General features: G+C 42.7%; 1 protein-coding gene across 2 annotated transcripts in view; it reads left to right on the forward strand.

Moving 5' to 3' along the window:
• The first annotated feature begins 3755 nt into the window (after window positions 1-3755).
• BTK (Bruton tyrosine kinase) overlaps window positions 3756-14000 on the forward strand; it is a 42242-nt gene continuing 31997 nt past the window's right edge. The window contains exon 1 of one of the 2 annotated variants that reach the window (XM_040999429.1): window positions 3756-3886. The gene's annotated coding sequence lies outside the window, so the exon portion shown is untranslated. Of the gene's footprint in view, window positions 3887-11416; window positions 12128-14000 lie in introns of those variants that run through there. The other variant, XM_040999431.1, reaches the window with a different exon arrangement.

Here is a 14000-nt window from a genome sequence, read left to right on the forward strand (position 1 = left end):
TTTTTTCTTAAGGTTTATTTATTTTTATTGCAAAGTCAGATATACAGAGAGGAGGAGAGACAGAGAAATCTTCTGTTCGATGGTTCACTCTCCAAGTGTCTGCAATGGCTGGTGCTGCACCGATCCTAAGCCAGGAGTCAGGAACCTCCTCCAGGTCTCCCACATGGGCGCAGGGTCCCAAGGCCTTGGGCCATCTTCTACTGCTTTCCTGGGCCACAGGCAGGGAGCTGAATGGGAAGTGGAGCTGCCGGGATTAGAACCGGCACCCATATGGGATCCCAGCGTGTTCAAGGTGAGGACTTTAGCCGCTAGGCCACCGTGCCAGGCCTTCTTCTTCTTTCTGCAGATCTGCCTTTCCAATAAAACTAAATTCCGATTAAAATTTTTTAATAAAATAAAAATAAATCTTCAAAAATTAAAAAATGGAAGCATAAGAGAGAATAAATCTCTTCTGTTGTCAAATTGTAAACATTACCATATGATTAAATGTAATTTCCAAGCTATTAGATCATCAGAACAGATTGTTAAGTTTGTACACTAATACTGGTCTTTGTTTTGGACATGGTCCTACTCATGAATTTCCTGTACAGCAAGCCCCCTCAGAGCCCAATCCAGGACTCTAGCCATGACCTGGCTTTGTAGAGAAAATGGAATGTTCCATTTCCTCTGCCTAGATATTTTATTACTTTTTAATATTTATTTATTTTTATTGGAAAGCAAATTCACAGAGAGAAAGAGACTGAGAGAAAGATCTTACCTCTGCTGCTTCATTCCTCAAATGGTTGCAATATCTGGAGCTGAGCAGATCTGAAGCCAGGAGCCAGGATTCTCTTCTAGGTCTTCGACATGTTGTAGGGTCCTAAGGACTTGAGCTTTCTTTCATCCTCTACTACTTTCCCAGGCCACAAGCAGGGAGCTGGATGGGAATTGGAGCAGCCATGATATGAACTTGCACCAATATGTGATGCCTACACTTATAGGTAGAGGCTTAGCTAACTGACCAACTGTACTAGGCCCCAGATATTTTACTTCTCTGTGGATGCATGGTATCACCTTGACTCTTCTGGAAGCTGTACTACTGACATGACATTTCTCTTGATTACTATCAGTAAAACTCTTTACTAATACCTGACTTTAACCTAAAGTCATTTGAAGATCAGAGTAGGGGATCCAGTTATGATCATCACCCTTAGCCCTGGTAAAGCATACTGTTGGGTTTGGCTCCTCATATCTGCTTCAGTCACCAAATCTTGCTTACGTGTCCTTGAGTCATTCACATATTTTCTAGGCTACTTCCTCCATCTTCCTCAAAGGTCATTAATAAAAATGTGGAATGAGCTAGCAACAAGAGCAGGTGCTTGTATTGCACTGAGAATCTTTCAAGTGTAGTCATTCGTTTGCACTATTTGGGCACAGTGCTTCTGTCAGTATAGGTGAGTGTGCTGGAAAAGTGGTCATGGTGAAGAAGAGCAGATGTTGCTTTTTCCCCCTTTCACTTGACCTCTGCTTTCTCTTGTCTAGATCCTGTGCTCCTTCAACTCCCATTCCCCATCCCAAGATTGACCATGAGAAGAACAGAGTATGTGACAAGCAGCGTCTGACTGGAGGGAAGGGAAGTCAAATGCCTGTGACCAAGTTGCTGCAGGTATTGTGACTAGTGAAAAGATGTACATTGTGAATAAAGTAGGGAAATGATACCACACTTAGTGACTAGAGGTCTAATCACTCTACTATCTCACGGATGCTTAAAAAAATAAATAAATGAAACAAATTATTGTTACATTCTAAATCCTGACAAATGTTAGTGGGATCTAGGATCTGTTTCTGCATTAATATACAAAGCCTCAGGGCCAGCATTGTAGCATAGCAGGTCTGCAATGCAAGCATCCCATACCAATTCAAGATCCAGCTGCTCCACTTCTCATCCAGCTCCCTGCTATTACATCTGGCAAAGCAGCAGATGATAGACCAAGGTTATCAGCCCCTGCATTCATGTGGGAGACCCAGAAGAAGTTCTAGACTCCTGGTTCCTGCCTTTGACCTGGCACAGCCACAGCCGTTGTGACTCCAGCAGATGAAAGAGCTCTCCCTCAAACTCTGCCAAACTCTCTCTCCTCCCCCCTCCCTCCCTGACTTTCAATTAAACAAACAATATTTATATATTTCTTTAAAAGATACAAGAATTCGATATAAGTTAAGGTGGACAAGCAGATAAGTTGCCAGGCAGGGCTCTGCTGCCATCACAGCTTGTAGCTAGTATCAGCTATATTTCCCTGAAGACTCCTCAGAGAGAAGATTAGAGTCAAGCATAGGTTAGCTAGGAGACTGCTGGGGAAGCATCCAGTTTTCAAAGAGCACACCTATTTTGGTTTATTGCTTTGCACGATTAAAGTGAAATATGCAAATCAAGAATTAATCCTTGATGGGTGCAGCGCAACAGCGTAGTATTTAAGGTACTAGCCTTGCATGTACCAGGATCCCATATGGGCACCAGTTCTAATCCCGGCAGCTCCACTTCCCATCCAGCTCCCTGCTTGTGGCCTGGGAAAACAGTCGGATACGTCCCAAGGTCTTGGGACCCTGTATCCGTGTGGGAGACCCAGAAAGAAGTTCCTGGCTCCTGGCTTCGGATCAGCGCAGCTCCGGCCATCATAGTGACTTGGGGAGTGAACCATCGGATGGAAGATCTTCTCTGTCTCTCCTCCTCTCTGTATATCTGAATTTCCAATAAAGATAAATAAATCTTAAAAAAAGAATTAATCTTTGAGGCCTAATTATTTTTTAGTTTATTTTTTATTTATTTGAAACATAGAGTTACAGAGAGAGATGGACGTGGTGGAGAGAGGAGGAGGAGGGGAAGGGAGGGAAGAGAAGAAAAAGATCTTCCATCCACAAGTTCATACTCCAAATAACTGCATTGGCCAGAGTTTGGCCAGGCCAAATCTAGGATCCCAGAGCATCTTCCTGATCTCCCAGATGAGTGCAAGGATCCAAACACTTGGGCGCATTGGAACGGAGCTGGATCTGAAGTGGAGCAACTGGGACTTGAACTGGTGTACAGATATCAGTGTCACAAGCAGTGGCCCAGCCTACAACACAACAGTGCCAAATCCAGAGGCTGAATCTTAAGAAAATCAACATCCACAGAAAATAAGGAATGGCTCAAGTCTTGGTATAGGTTTCCAGCCTGATATTTTCATCTGTAGACAAAATTGCTTTCTTAGTGACTGAACTGCCTCGGTGAGGCTCTGTACTCTGGGCTTCCTGAATAAGCAGTCTGCATCCTTGACTATCAAGCCTAACTAAGTGGCCCTGGGTGTCCTTCCACCTCAGAGTCCAGGAGACCACAAAGACAGTTCTTCGGCAGTTCTTTCTTCCATCTCGGCTAGCCTGGGCATCTTAGTCCTCTTGTAAGGCAAGAGTGTGTGCTAGCCACCCGTGTGGTGTACTGGGTACATAGTTCCTTTGCCCCAGAGAGGGTGACTTGAGAATCACTCAGTCCAGCAGCATTTAGCGTCTCAGTGGCCCCTATAATGTAGAGGAAGATTGTTGCAGAGCTGGACTCAAGATAGTAATGTCAGAGGTCCCAAGCAAATGAAGGGCGGGGATAGTTAGTGAGGTGGGGTGGGGGGAATAGGGACAGCAGCAGGGAGTCAGATACCATGCTGTTGAGAGGAAAAAAAAAAAAAGACCTTGGTTTTAAGTCAGGAAACAAAAAAAGGGAACTGAGTGGCTGTGAAAGGGTGGGGTTTGCTCAGACTGTCCTTCCTCTCTGGACTGTAAGAATATGTCTCCAGAGCCAGTGTCTTCTGCGAACGACTCTTACCTTCCAAGTCCTTGCATCTCAATGCATCTGGGAAGCTACCTGCATTAAGTCAGGACTCAGGTGGGTCTGGGCTATGGAAGGGGCTGGGCAGCAGCAACAGCGAGTGGCTTTGCCGGGACCTCTTGAAGGCCAGAGTGAAAGCATGGCTGGTGCCATGCATCTGCTGGTGGAGGAGGCTGATGGAGAGTTGGGAGTGCCATCAGCACAACACCCTGGCAGTCCCTGCCAGTACTAGAGGGGCTGTGAGGGTCCTTTCTGAGGAAGGCTGGCTAGAGAGGACACAGGAAGAGAAAAAGTGACATGAGGTGACCCTCTAAACAGGTAGCACATTTTGAAAATTTGGTAGAAAACTAATGTTGTAGGCAGGAACAGGATAAAAATAGGCCCTTTGCTCAAATATCATTTGAGGATCCCAAATGTATGATAGTAAGACAAAAGAAGAAATTCTTACAAGTAGATTCTCTGAGAAAATGGGAAAAACAAACTGAAAAAGCAGTTGGCCTTTGTTGCGAGGTGGGAAAGGGCTCCGACTAGCCTAGGGTATAAGCCACCTGCCTTGGGCTGCCTGCCAACTGTTGCTGTGATGGGTGCTGGCTGATTGGAAGGAATAAATGGAGGTTACACCAACCTCGTGGTAATGGTGGGTAAGACACAGGCTAGAAAAAAGCAGCCTGTCTCTCAGCCCAGTGTGGCCAACCTCTGAGGTCTTGGTGAAGGTTTCTCCACTTACCATTGCCTACCATGTGCACACCTTACTTTTCTCTCATTTTCATGATCTCTCCTCTCCTCCTCTCTGCTCCCCCCTCCTTTCTCTACGTGTCTCCCCTCCTCGTTAAACCCTCCTTTATTGTGTTCATCCCCAGAGCCCCTGACAGAGCCAGCACTTGAAAAATATAGCTGATGAGTTGCCCCAAATTTCTCTTGCACCTTGCTTCCCCTGCTCTTTCTCTGCTCATTTCCCTTTCCCCCTCTTTGCTTGTCTAGCACCTTCCCCATAGAGGTTGTTGTGAGCCGTAAATGTGTAGCTAAATGGAAAATGGTTAAAATGGGGTCTGATGATCACAGCAAGTGCTCTATCTCAAGGTCTGCTATTATTTTTATCCCGTCTGAGACCTGCCAGTGCTCTCTAGGGGGCCTACCCAGGGGAAATCGTGTGGCATCTAGAATACAGGGGACTGGTGATGCTGATCGAGACACTCTGGGATGACTTGCTGGATCTCCAAATCGAATCCAATTTTGTGGCCACCTACATACACCTGTCATTTCCAGAGGCAGCGTGGTAGCAAAGCCCAGAGCATGGCGGCTGGAGAGCCACACAGCTCAAGGGGTGTCCTTTTTGCTGTTTGTGGGTTTGTTCTGCTCCTTCCCTCATTTTGCATATCAAGACCCTGAAGCCCTAGTGCTACAGACTTGGTGGAGCCTCAGTTATTTGATAAAACAGTGTTCCCTCCAAATAGGCCACAAAATGCAAATACTGGTGGAGACTTAATGCATTATGCTCTAACAGTATCCTTTTAGTGTTGCCCTAGCTACTCCTTTCTAACCCCTCTATATTTAGACTATGTTTTAAAAATGTTTGTTCATTTTTGTCTAATTGAAATGCAGATGAACACAAAGAGAAAGTGTGTGTGTAAGCGATAGAAATAGAGAGAGAGAGAGAGAGGAGAGGGAGATCTTCTATCCATTGATTCACTTCCCAAATACCTAGAGCAGCCAGACCTGGGTCAGGGTCTCCAATGTGGATGGTAGCAACCTGGGTACTTTCTGCCTTCCAGAATATATTCATAGGAAGCTGTATCAGAAGCACAGTAGTTGGGACTTCAACTGATTCTCCAAACAACATGTGGACATCCCAAGTGGTAGTTTAACCACTGTTCCACAACACTCATCCCTGTATAAACTGTTTATATTGCTTGTTTATAGTGTAGTCCAATTTTTCTGTGGCTTATGGGCACTGATATTTTTGTTTTGAACATTTTTGTAAACTCCTTATGGCAAGAATTACTGTAATTTTCCATCCAGTTCTAGGGTATTGGTATAATTTTGTATTATCACTATGATTTATTATTTCCATTTGAGCAAATTTCCCATAGAAGAGTTTCCTTTCAGTGGACTAGACCCATACCAGGAAGTGACTTAGATATAAGGGGAAGATGCAGGTTTTGAAAACCAAAGCTTTAGTGTTCTCCAGTCATTAGTTATCTGCTGCCTTGCACCCTGAAGATGCTGAAATGTGATAGCAAACTCCTGAGAATGAGGGAGAGCCAGAATTTTCAGGGAGGCCTAGCTCAACAGTAGACTAAAGATTTTGACCTATTTCACTCCAAAGCTGCTTGGTTATGCATGAAGCCTTTAGGGGAAGGGAGGGGGGAGGGAACGCTCTTCTGAGGACCCTGAGACAATTGGGCCACGTGTGACTTTCGGTTTCTATGGAGATTCATGCGCAGCGACTGCTGGTGATCTGAAGGCTTTGAAAACGCAGAGGACTTAATCAATCCCAGGCTTTTGGAGCCACACCAGATGTCCTTAGGGATAGCATATTAGTTATTTGAACATCAAAGAGTAGCTCATCTGCCTCTCTGAGCGGAAAATAAACTATATTAGCTCACTCAGAGAGGAAGGAGAGTTAAGAGAAGCTACATTTTAGACAAATTAGAAACTGGAGTACATTGGAGTTCAAGATCACTTATTTTGCAGCACACGCGCACGTGGGCACACACACACACACACACACACATTCACCTGCAATAAAACCAGAATTTAAGAAAAAGTTTTAAAACTAGAACATAAAGAGCATGTATTTTTTGACTTGGTAAATGATGCTTATATATAGAGATCCCGATGTTATGAGTAAATAATCAGAAATAATTTTTAAAAAGGAACTTAGTTTTTTTGAAGAAAGGATATTGTATGGATAGTATTCAGATGTAAGCAAGGTACACATATTATTACAATATGATGTTAAACATGATAAGTAATATATACTGAGAAAGGAAGGAAATGTGTGAAAATATTGATGACTCTGGATATCTAATTTTTTGCTATTGTTTTATCCATTTTCCTTTTAAATGTCCCTCTATTTGAAACATTTTCTGTGATGAGTATGTGTTAATTTGATATTGGGAGAAAGTAAAGAAAATGATTAAGCCAAGGAAAGCAAACCTAACCTGAGAAAGAGGACCAAAGGAGCACACAAGTCTGGACTAAAAGATGAACACGCCTTAGCGCTCTCCCCCAGGACAGAGGAATATCACTGGTTGTCTTAGCACCAGCATGCCACTACCTACAACCTTGCGGATTAGCTATCTGTCTCTCTCTCCATCATCACTTGGCCAGAATCTGTTGTCTTTAGTGTAAAGCACTAAATGTTGAATCACAGAGGTCTTGGGATTTTCAAAATTACAGATAAAAATATTCAAAATGTTAACATGAACCATTGCAAAAGAACCAAAGCCCATAATGCCTCTTGAAAATGTCTACAGCAGGAATTTGCCAGAAAAATGATATTGGCTAGAAATCTTTACCACAAATTTGTTCTCTGTGCTGCTGACCATGAAACTTATTTACATGAAAAAATTAAGCTTCACTAGAACTAGACCAGAACTGCTTAGGAACTTAACAAGATTGAAAGAAATTGCTTTGTTGCTATGGTTATGGCATTTTCTGGATGACATCTCTTCTAATTCAAAGACCAAAGAATTCTCAAGGGACATGACTTTAACTCACAATAAAATAATACATATTTTATGTAGAACTCAAAGGCTCCAAACATAGACAAATGCTAAGGAAATGGAAATGCCAAATATGGTGATTTGATGTACACACTGTGTTGAACTATTCCGTATTAATGAAAAGTAAAATAAATCTATCTTTTAAAAATCTCTGTCAGACCCAGTACGGTAGCCTAACGACTGAAGTCCTCAGCTTCCATGCGCCCGGATCCCATATGGGCACCGGTTCTAATCCCAGCAGCTCCACTTCCCATCCAGCTCCCTGCTTGTGGCCCGAGAAGGCAGTTGAGGACAGCCCAAAGCTTTGGGACCCTGCACCCGCATGGGAGAGTCAAAAGGGTTCCTGGCTTCTGGTTTCAGCTTGGCTCAGCTCTGGCCGTTGCAGCCACTTGGGGAGTGAAGCAACAGACAGAAGGTCTTCCTCTCTGTCTCTTCTCCTCTCTCTTTTATCTGACTTTGCAAGAAAAATAAATAAATCTTTAAAAAAAAAAAAAAGGTCATCAAAAGATTAAAAAAAAAATCTGTCAAAAACTGAGAGATGCCTCTAAGGACTGAGAAGAGACTTTGGTAGACCATGTCTTTCCCTTCAGTTACATTTTCCTGCTGGAGAGAATTGCTAAATCTATACTTTCAGAGTGAAGCATTGAGAATACAGGACTGAGAAGTGGGAATGCAAATTGCACAGTCTAGCATATCAGCTAGACCTGGGTTTGCCACTCTGAGTAACAGAGAATGCATTTTGATTGTAAGTGCTGTGATTGCATGTACAGGAATATTCTTAGCACCATTGTTCACTGCTGAAAACAAACACCCTAACTGTCCATAGAAAGGAGAATGGATAATTATTCTGACACGTACTCATCACATAGAAAAACTTAAGAGTATGAAATGAGTTAAAGCTTGTTATCTAGAGCTGTCAAGATAAATACATCATAAAGCATAACACTGAGAAAGAAAAGGCAAATAGGCTCAAGAATTCATAACACTTAAGTAGATAAAAATTGAAAATTTGCAAATATTACATTTCTTTTTACATATGTAGAGTATATTACTTACATATGTAGTAATATATTAACACACACCTAGGGATGATAAATGTCACATTCAAGCTATTTTTATTTTTTGTAGCTTTATTTTCATTTATATATATATATTTTTTAATTATTTTTTTTTTATTGGAAAGGCGGATATACAGAGAGGAGAGATAGAGAGGAAGATCTTCCGTCCTATGATTCACTCCCCAAGTGAGCACAACGGCCAATGTTATGCTGATCTGAAGCCAGGAGCCTCTTCTGGGTCTCCCACATGGGTGCAGGGTCCCAAAGCTTTGGGCCGTCCTCTACTGCTTTCCTGGGCCACAGGCAGGGAGGGAGCTGGATGGGAAGCGGGGCTGCCGGGATAGAACCGGTGCCCATATGGGATCCGGGCGTGCAAGGCGAGGACCTTAACCACTGCGCCACCGTGCCGGGCCCATTTATATATTTTTTTAAAATTATTTGCTCTATTTGGAAATCAGATTCACAGAGTGAGAAGGGGAGACAGAGTAAGAGAGAGATTTTCCATCTACTGGTTCACTCCCCCAAAAGCTGTAAAGACCAGAGCTGAGCTATTTCCAAACCAGGTGCTAGGAGCCTACTCTTGCTCTCCCACATGGGTGCAAGTTCCCGAGGGCTTGGGCCATCTTCTGCTGTTTTCCCAGGCACATTAGCAGGGAGCTAGATTGGAAGTGGTGCAGTTGGAACTCAAACCAGCACTTTAGAGGATATCAGAACCACAGGTGACAGCTTTACCTGCTATTCCACAATGCTAGTGAACCTATTTCTAACCTAGGGGGGAGAGAACTAATATTGTGGAGTACACAAGGGTTTTTAGCTGTGTTGATAGTATTTTCTTTTTGAAAAATTGACTTATTTCAAAGAGTTTCAGAGGAGGGGGAGGAAGGATTTTTTTAAAGATTTATTTTATTTTTACTGGAAAGTCAGATATACATATACAGAGAGGAGGAGACACAAAGAAAAAGATCTTCTGTCTGATGATTTACTCCCCAAGTGAGCACAATGGCTGGTGCTACGCTGATCCGAAGCCAGGAGCCAGGAGCCAGGAACTTCTTCCAGGTCTCCCACACGGGTGCAGGGTCCCAAAGCTTTGGGCCATCCTTGACTGCTTTCCCAGGCCACAAGCAGGGAGCTGGAAGGGAAGTGGAGCTGCGGGATTAGAGCCGGCGCCCATATGGGATTCAGGGCGCGTTCAAGGAGAGGACTTTAACTGCTAGGCCATCCCGTCGGGCCTGGAGGAAGGATTTCATTTACTGATTTACTCCTCAGGTAGCCACTATTGCTGGGGCTGGGTCAGATCATAGCCAAGAACTTTTTCTTGGTCTCCCACATAAGTGGCTGGAGCCAAAGCATTTGGGCCATTTTCCATTGCTTTTCCCAAGCCATATATTAGGAAGCTGGGTCAGAAGTGGAGCATCTGGAACTCAAACTGGTTCCCATACGGGATGCTGGTATTGCAGGTGGCGACCTTACTTGCTGTACCACAGCACCAGCCACTGATAGTATTTAATTTCTAAAAGAACACCTGAGGCAGTTATTGCACAATGTTAAGATCCTGCAAAGCTAAGTGGCGAGTCTATGTGTATGATGTTATCCTCTATATTTTCTTTCATTTGAAATATTTCATAATTTAAAAAAAATATGCTCCAAGTTTTATTTTCACAGTAATCAGTAACAGCATTAGGGATGAAGAAGAGTGTTTCAGTCTTAACAGTGCCATCAACAATGAAACATCTGGAAAAGGAAATAGCAAGTGACAGCAGGAATCTACCAGTTAAGTAGAATCTCCTTGTGGGGCATTTAAAGATGGCAAATGTAAATAAACGTGACTGAGCAAAGCCCTCACGTAGGAACAAGTATAGTTGACAGTATAGTTGCAGATCATCCTTAGCAACCTGGAGAGATATTGCAGAACCAAGGGCCTCAGAAGCGTGAGTTCTTCGTTACCCTCTGGATTTATCACTCACTATGTTTTCTCTTGCTGAACATTGATAGAAGATGCAAAACAGTGTATCCCAATTGCTCTTTGAGGCAGCCATGGGGAATGACTGGGTGCTGAGGAGGATGATTTCATTATCACACTTCATCAAAAGCAAGAATAAAATTCCTCCCAGGAGGGAATGAAATGAGATACCATGGAAACAGCAAGGGCTATAGAAGAAGGAGCAGGGGTATGGATGAACTTGGACAAGTCATGTACTTTCTCTGGGTTTCTTCATCTGTGAAGAATAAATGAAATAATGTATACAAAATGTTCAACAGTTTAAAAACTGGGAGAAATGGGAGCTTCTTTCCATCTCCCTAGGGAGAGAAATGGATTGGCTAGCATGTAACTGGCCAAGTAAGTAGTGGTTTAAAGAAGAAATAGAGAAAATAGTGGTTTTTTGGATATCTTTGGCTAAACGACTATATGAAATGCAACTGCCTGGTGATTTCTAACTAACATCTCATGGACTCTTCTCAATCATAAGCAGGATGTGAATTTTGCTGTGGTTTGGTTTTTTTCCTTAATATCTTCTTATCTTATCATGAGAACAGATAGTTCTCGTGAGGAGACAGTTTACTGATTGTGCAAGTGCTCTTTATATCAATTCCTTGATAGGGTGCAGCTGAATGATAGCTGAATTCTCATTACTCAACTTTCCTTGTCTGAATACTGCTGCTCCATAGGGAGCTGGAAGTCTGCAACATATGGCCATGGGAAAATCATTGCATTTGTAGTTTAATAAAGAGAGCATCACAATGCTGATACTTTATTTCTTCCCTTGTCTTTCTATTACTTTTCCTCTTTTTTCTCTCTATAAACAACTGTGTGTGTGTGTGCGTGTGTGTGTGTGTTACATTCATTTCAGTTCCATTTCCAGACCCTCAGAACCCAAATGGAGTGCAAGTTCAGTTCTCATTGTACATCTTTTTTGGTTGAATTGACTCTGTTAGCTGCTAAAATTGTTAGAAAACAAAACAAAACAGGGCCATCCACATCCACAATGATCATCCATAGTACCCTCTGTCACAGAGCTGTCCATTACACACCAACTTCCTGGAAGACAAAAAGACAGATGCCTCCCCTTTCACATTACTGGCTGATGGTACATAAGGAAGAGCTATGACACTTCCTGTGTGAATCTGAAAGACATGGGACCTTTACAGCACCAGAAGAATCATGAGGAGTAGGTGGAAGAAGGGGATACTAAACCATGGAAATCCTGGTGATCTCTCAGCTCAATAATCTAGATGTGGAAGCCATTTCCCTCCTCGCTCAGAGAGGTGATGGCTAGTGAAAGACCTACTTCCTCATACTTCAACCAGCACTAAACCCTAGCCCAACACAGACTCTTGAAAGGAAGGAAGGCTTCCTCTTGAACAACTGGATTTGCTGTAAGAGAGAAAAAAGAGCAGAGCCAGGTTCCCGAAGGACTTACCTTTGTAGGAAATAAGAGCAGAGGCCAAGACTGAAGCAGATGGTGACTCTGAGCAGGGAGTATAGTCAACGAGAGCCCACAACAAAACTGCAGGTAAATGACTTGGGGTGTCAGCTGAATGAAGCACAACTGGCTGTGGTTTGTTGAGATGCTTCTGAGTCTATTTACTGGCCATGCTACTTGATTTCTTTAAGGTTTTGCCTTCTGTAATTTGAGTTTTCACTGTAAAGAGGTCATTGTAATTCACCATGGAGATAAATATGATATTATTACAAGGATTGCAATTAATTGGCAGTTTCTGAGAATAGAGTACTATCGCTGGATTATCACTCCTTCTGGGTAAATGACTAATGGTCATGTTAAAAGCAATCTCTTTGGGGTTTGAGTTAAAACTGAATGTTAGAAAGGTCTGATTCATTGTAAATTCTTATCAACCCATAATTTCTGTGAGAGCTCTTCTGAGCCTGAGAGTCAGGGAAGAGAGTTGCAGAGCCGGGTGTGGGGAACAGGTTGGTCCTTTGCCGAATTTTTCTCAAAACACCATTTACAAGTGATTGCGTTAATTCACAACCAGAAAACAATGGCATCAGCATCTCAGACGAGCAGTAAAGTGACCATTCTGAACATCCTGATGTTCCTTTCATCTATTTTTGCTTCCTAAGTATGATAATAGAACTTTCTACACCACAGGAAAGAGCAAAATAACTGTGTAGATAACCCCAGGCGCCAATATAAACCACCCCCTTGCTTTCCTCCTGTGAGCAATAACCTGCATTGACAAGTAGAAAATAACCTGCTGACTTTATTTGCACTGCTTCTTTAGTGTCACCAAAAACATGAAAAGTTTAGTTTAAAAATGACACTGCCCCCACCAGGAAAAAGACCCACCTCTAACAAAATTTGAGAAGTGGGTTGATGGTTTTTTGGTTAGTTACTTAGTGATTCATTTTTTTATGAGAGTATTCTTTTTTACTTCATATTTCTAATAAGATCTTAGAACTTGCATAAACTTTAGGAGAGTAACATATAAAGTGTTGTTTAGTGTGAATGAAGAAAAAAATCAATGGCAGGGGTTGGGATTGTGGTGCAATGGGTTAAGCTGCTATTTGCAATTCTAGTATCCCGGGTTAGAGCACCTGTTCCGAGTCCCACCTGTTGTGCTTCTGATTCAGTTTCCTGGGAAGGAGCAGAAGATAGTTCAAGTGCTTGGGCCTCTGCCGTGCACTTGGGAGACTCAGATGGAGTTTCAAGGTTCAGCCTCAGGATGGCCCAACCCTGGCTATCGCATGCATTTGGGGAGTGAACCAGTGAATATAGAATCTCCCCCCACCAACCTCTGTTACTCTGCCTTTCAAATAAATAAAATGTATTTTTAAAAGATAATGACAGAGGCAGGCATTTGGCAGAGCAATTAAGACACTGCCTGGAACACACATATCCCCTATCAGAGTGCTTGGGTTCAAGTCCTGACTCCGCTCCCAATTAGCTTCTGATTCATGGGAAGCAGTAGGCAAGAGTAGGAGTGGGTGTTTAGCCTAGCATTTCGTCCATATGAAAATACCTGAGTTTGATTCTGATAAACTGGGGAAGTGATAGGCAAGAGTAGGAATGGGTGTTTAGCCTAACATTTTGTCCATATGAAAATACCTGAGTTTGATTATTGGCTCTGGCTCCTGATTCTATCTTCTTGTCAATACAAACCCTCTGAAGCAGTGGTGATGGTTCAAATACTTGGGTTCCTGCCACACACAAGAGAGATGTGGATTGTGATCCCAGCTCTCAGCTTGGGTTTCAGCCTAACTGTAGGTATTGTGAGCATTTGGGGACTGAACCAGTGAATGGCCTTTCTGTCTTTTAGTTATCTAAATAAAATCCTTGTAGAGTATAATTAAGTTCAGGGAGGTGAAAAGAAGTTATTCTTTTTAAATAAAAGAACTGGCATCCAGACCAGGACAATTGTGTCACT

This window comes from Ochotona curzoniae, unplaced genomic scaffold, assembly GCF_017591425.1.
Source record: "Ochotona curzoniae isolate NIBS_2020 unplaced genomic scaffold, NIBS_Ocur_1.0 scaffold_1852, whole genome shotgun sequence".
Lineage (NCBI taxonomy): Eukaryota > Metazoa > Chordata > Mammalia > Lagomorpha > Ochotonidae > Ochotona > Ochotona curzoniae.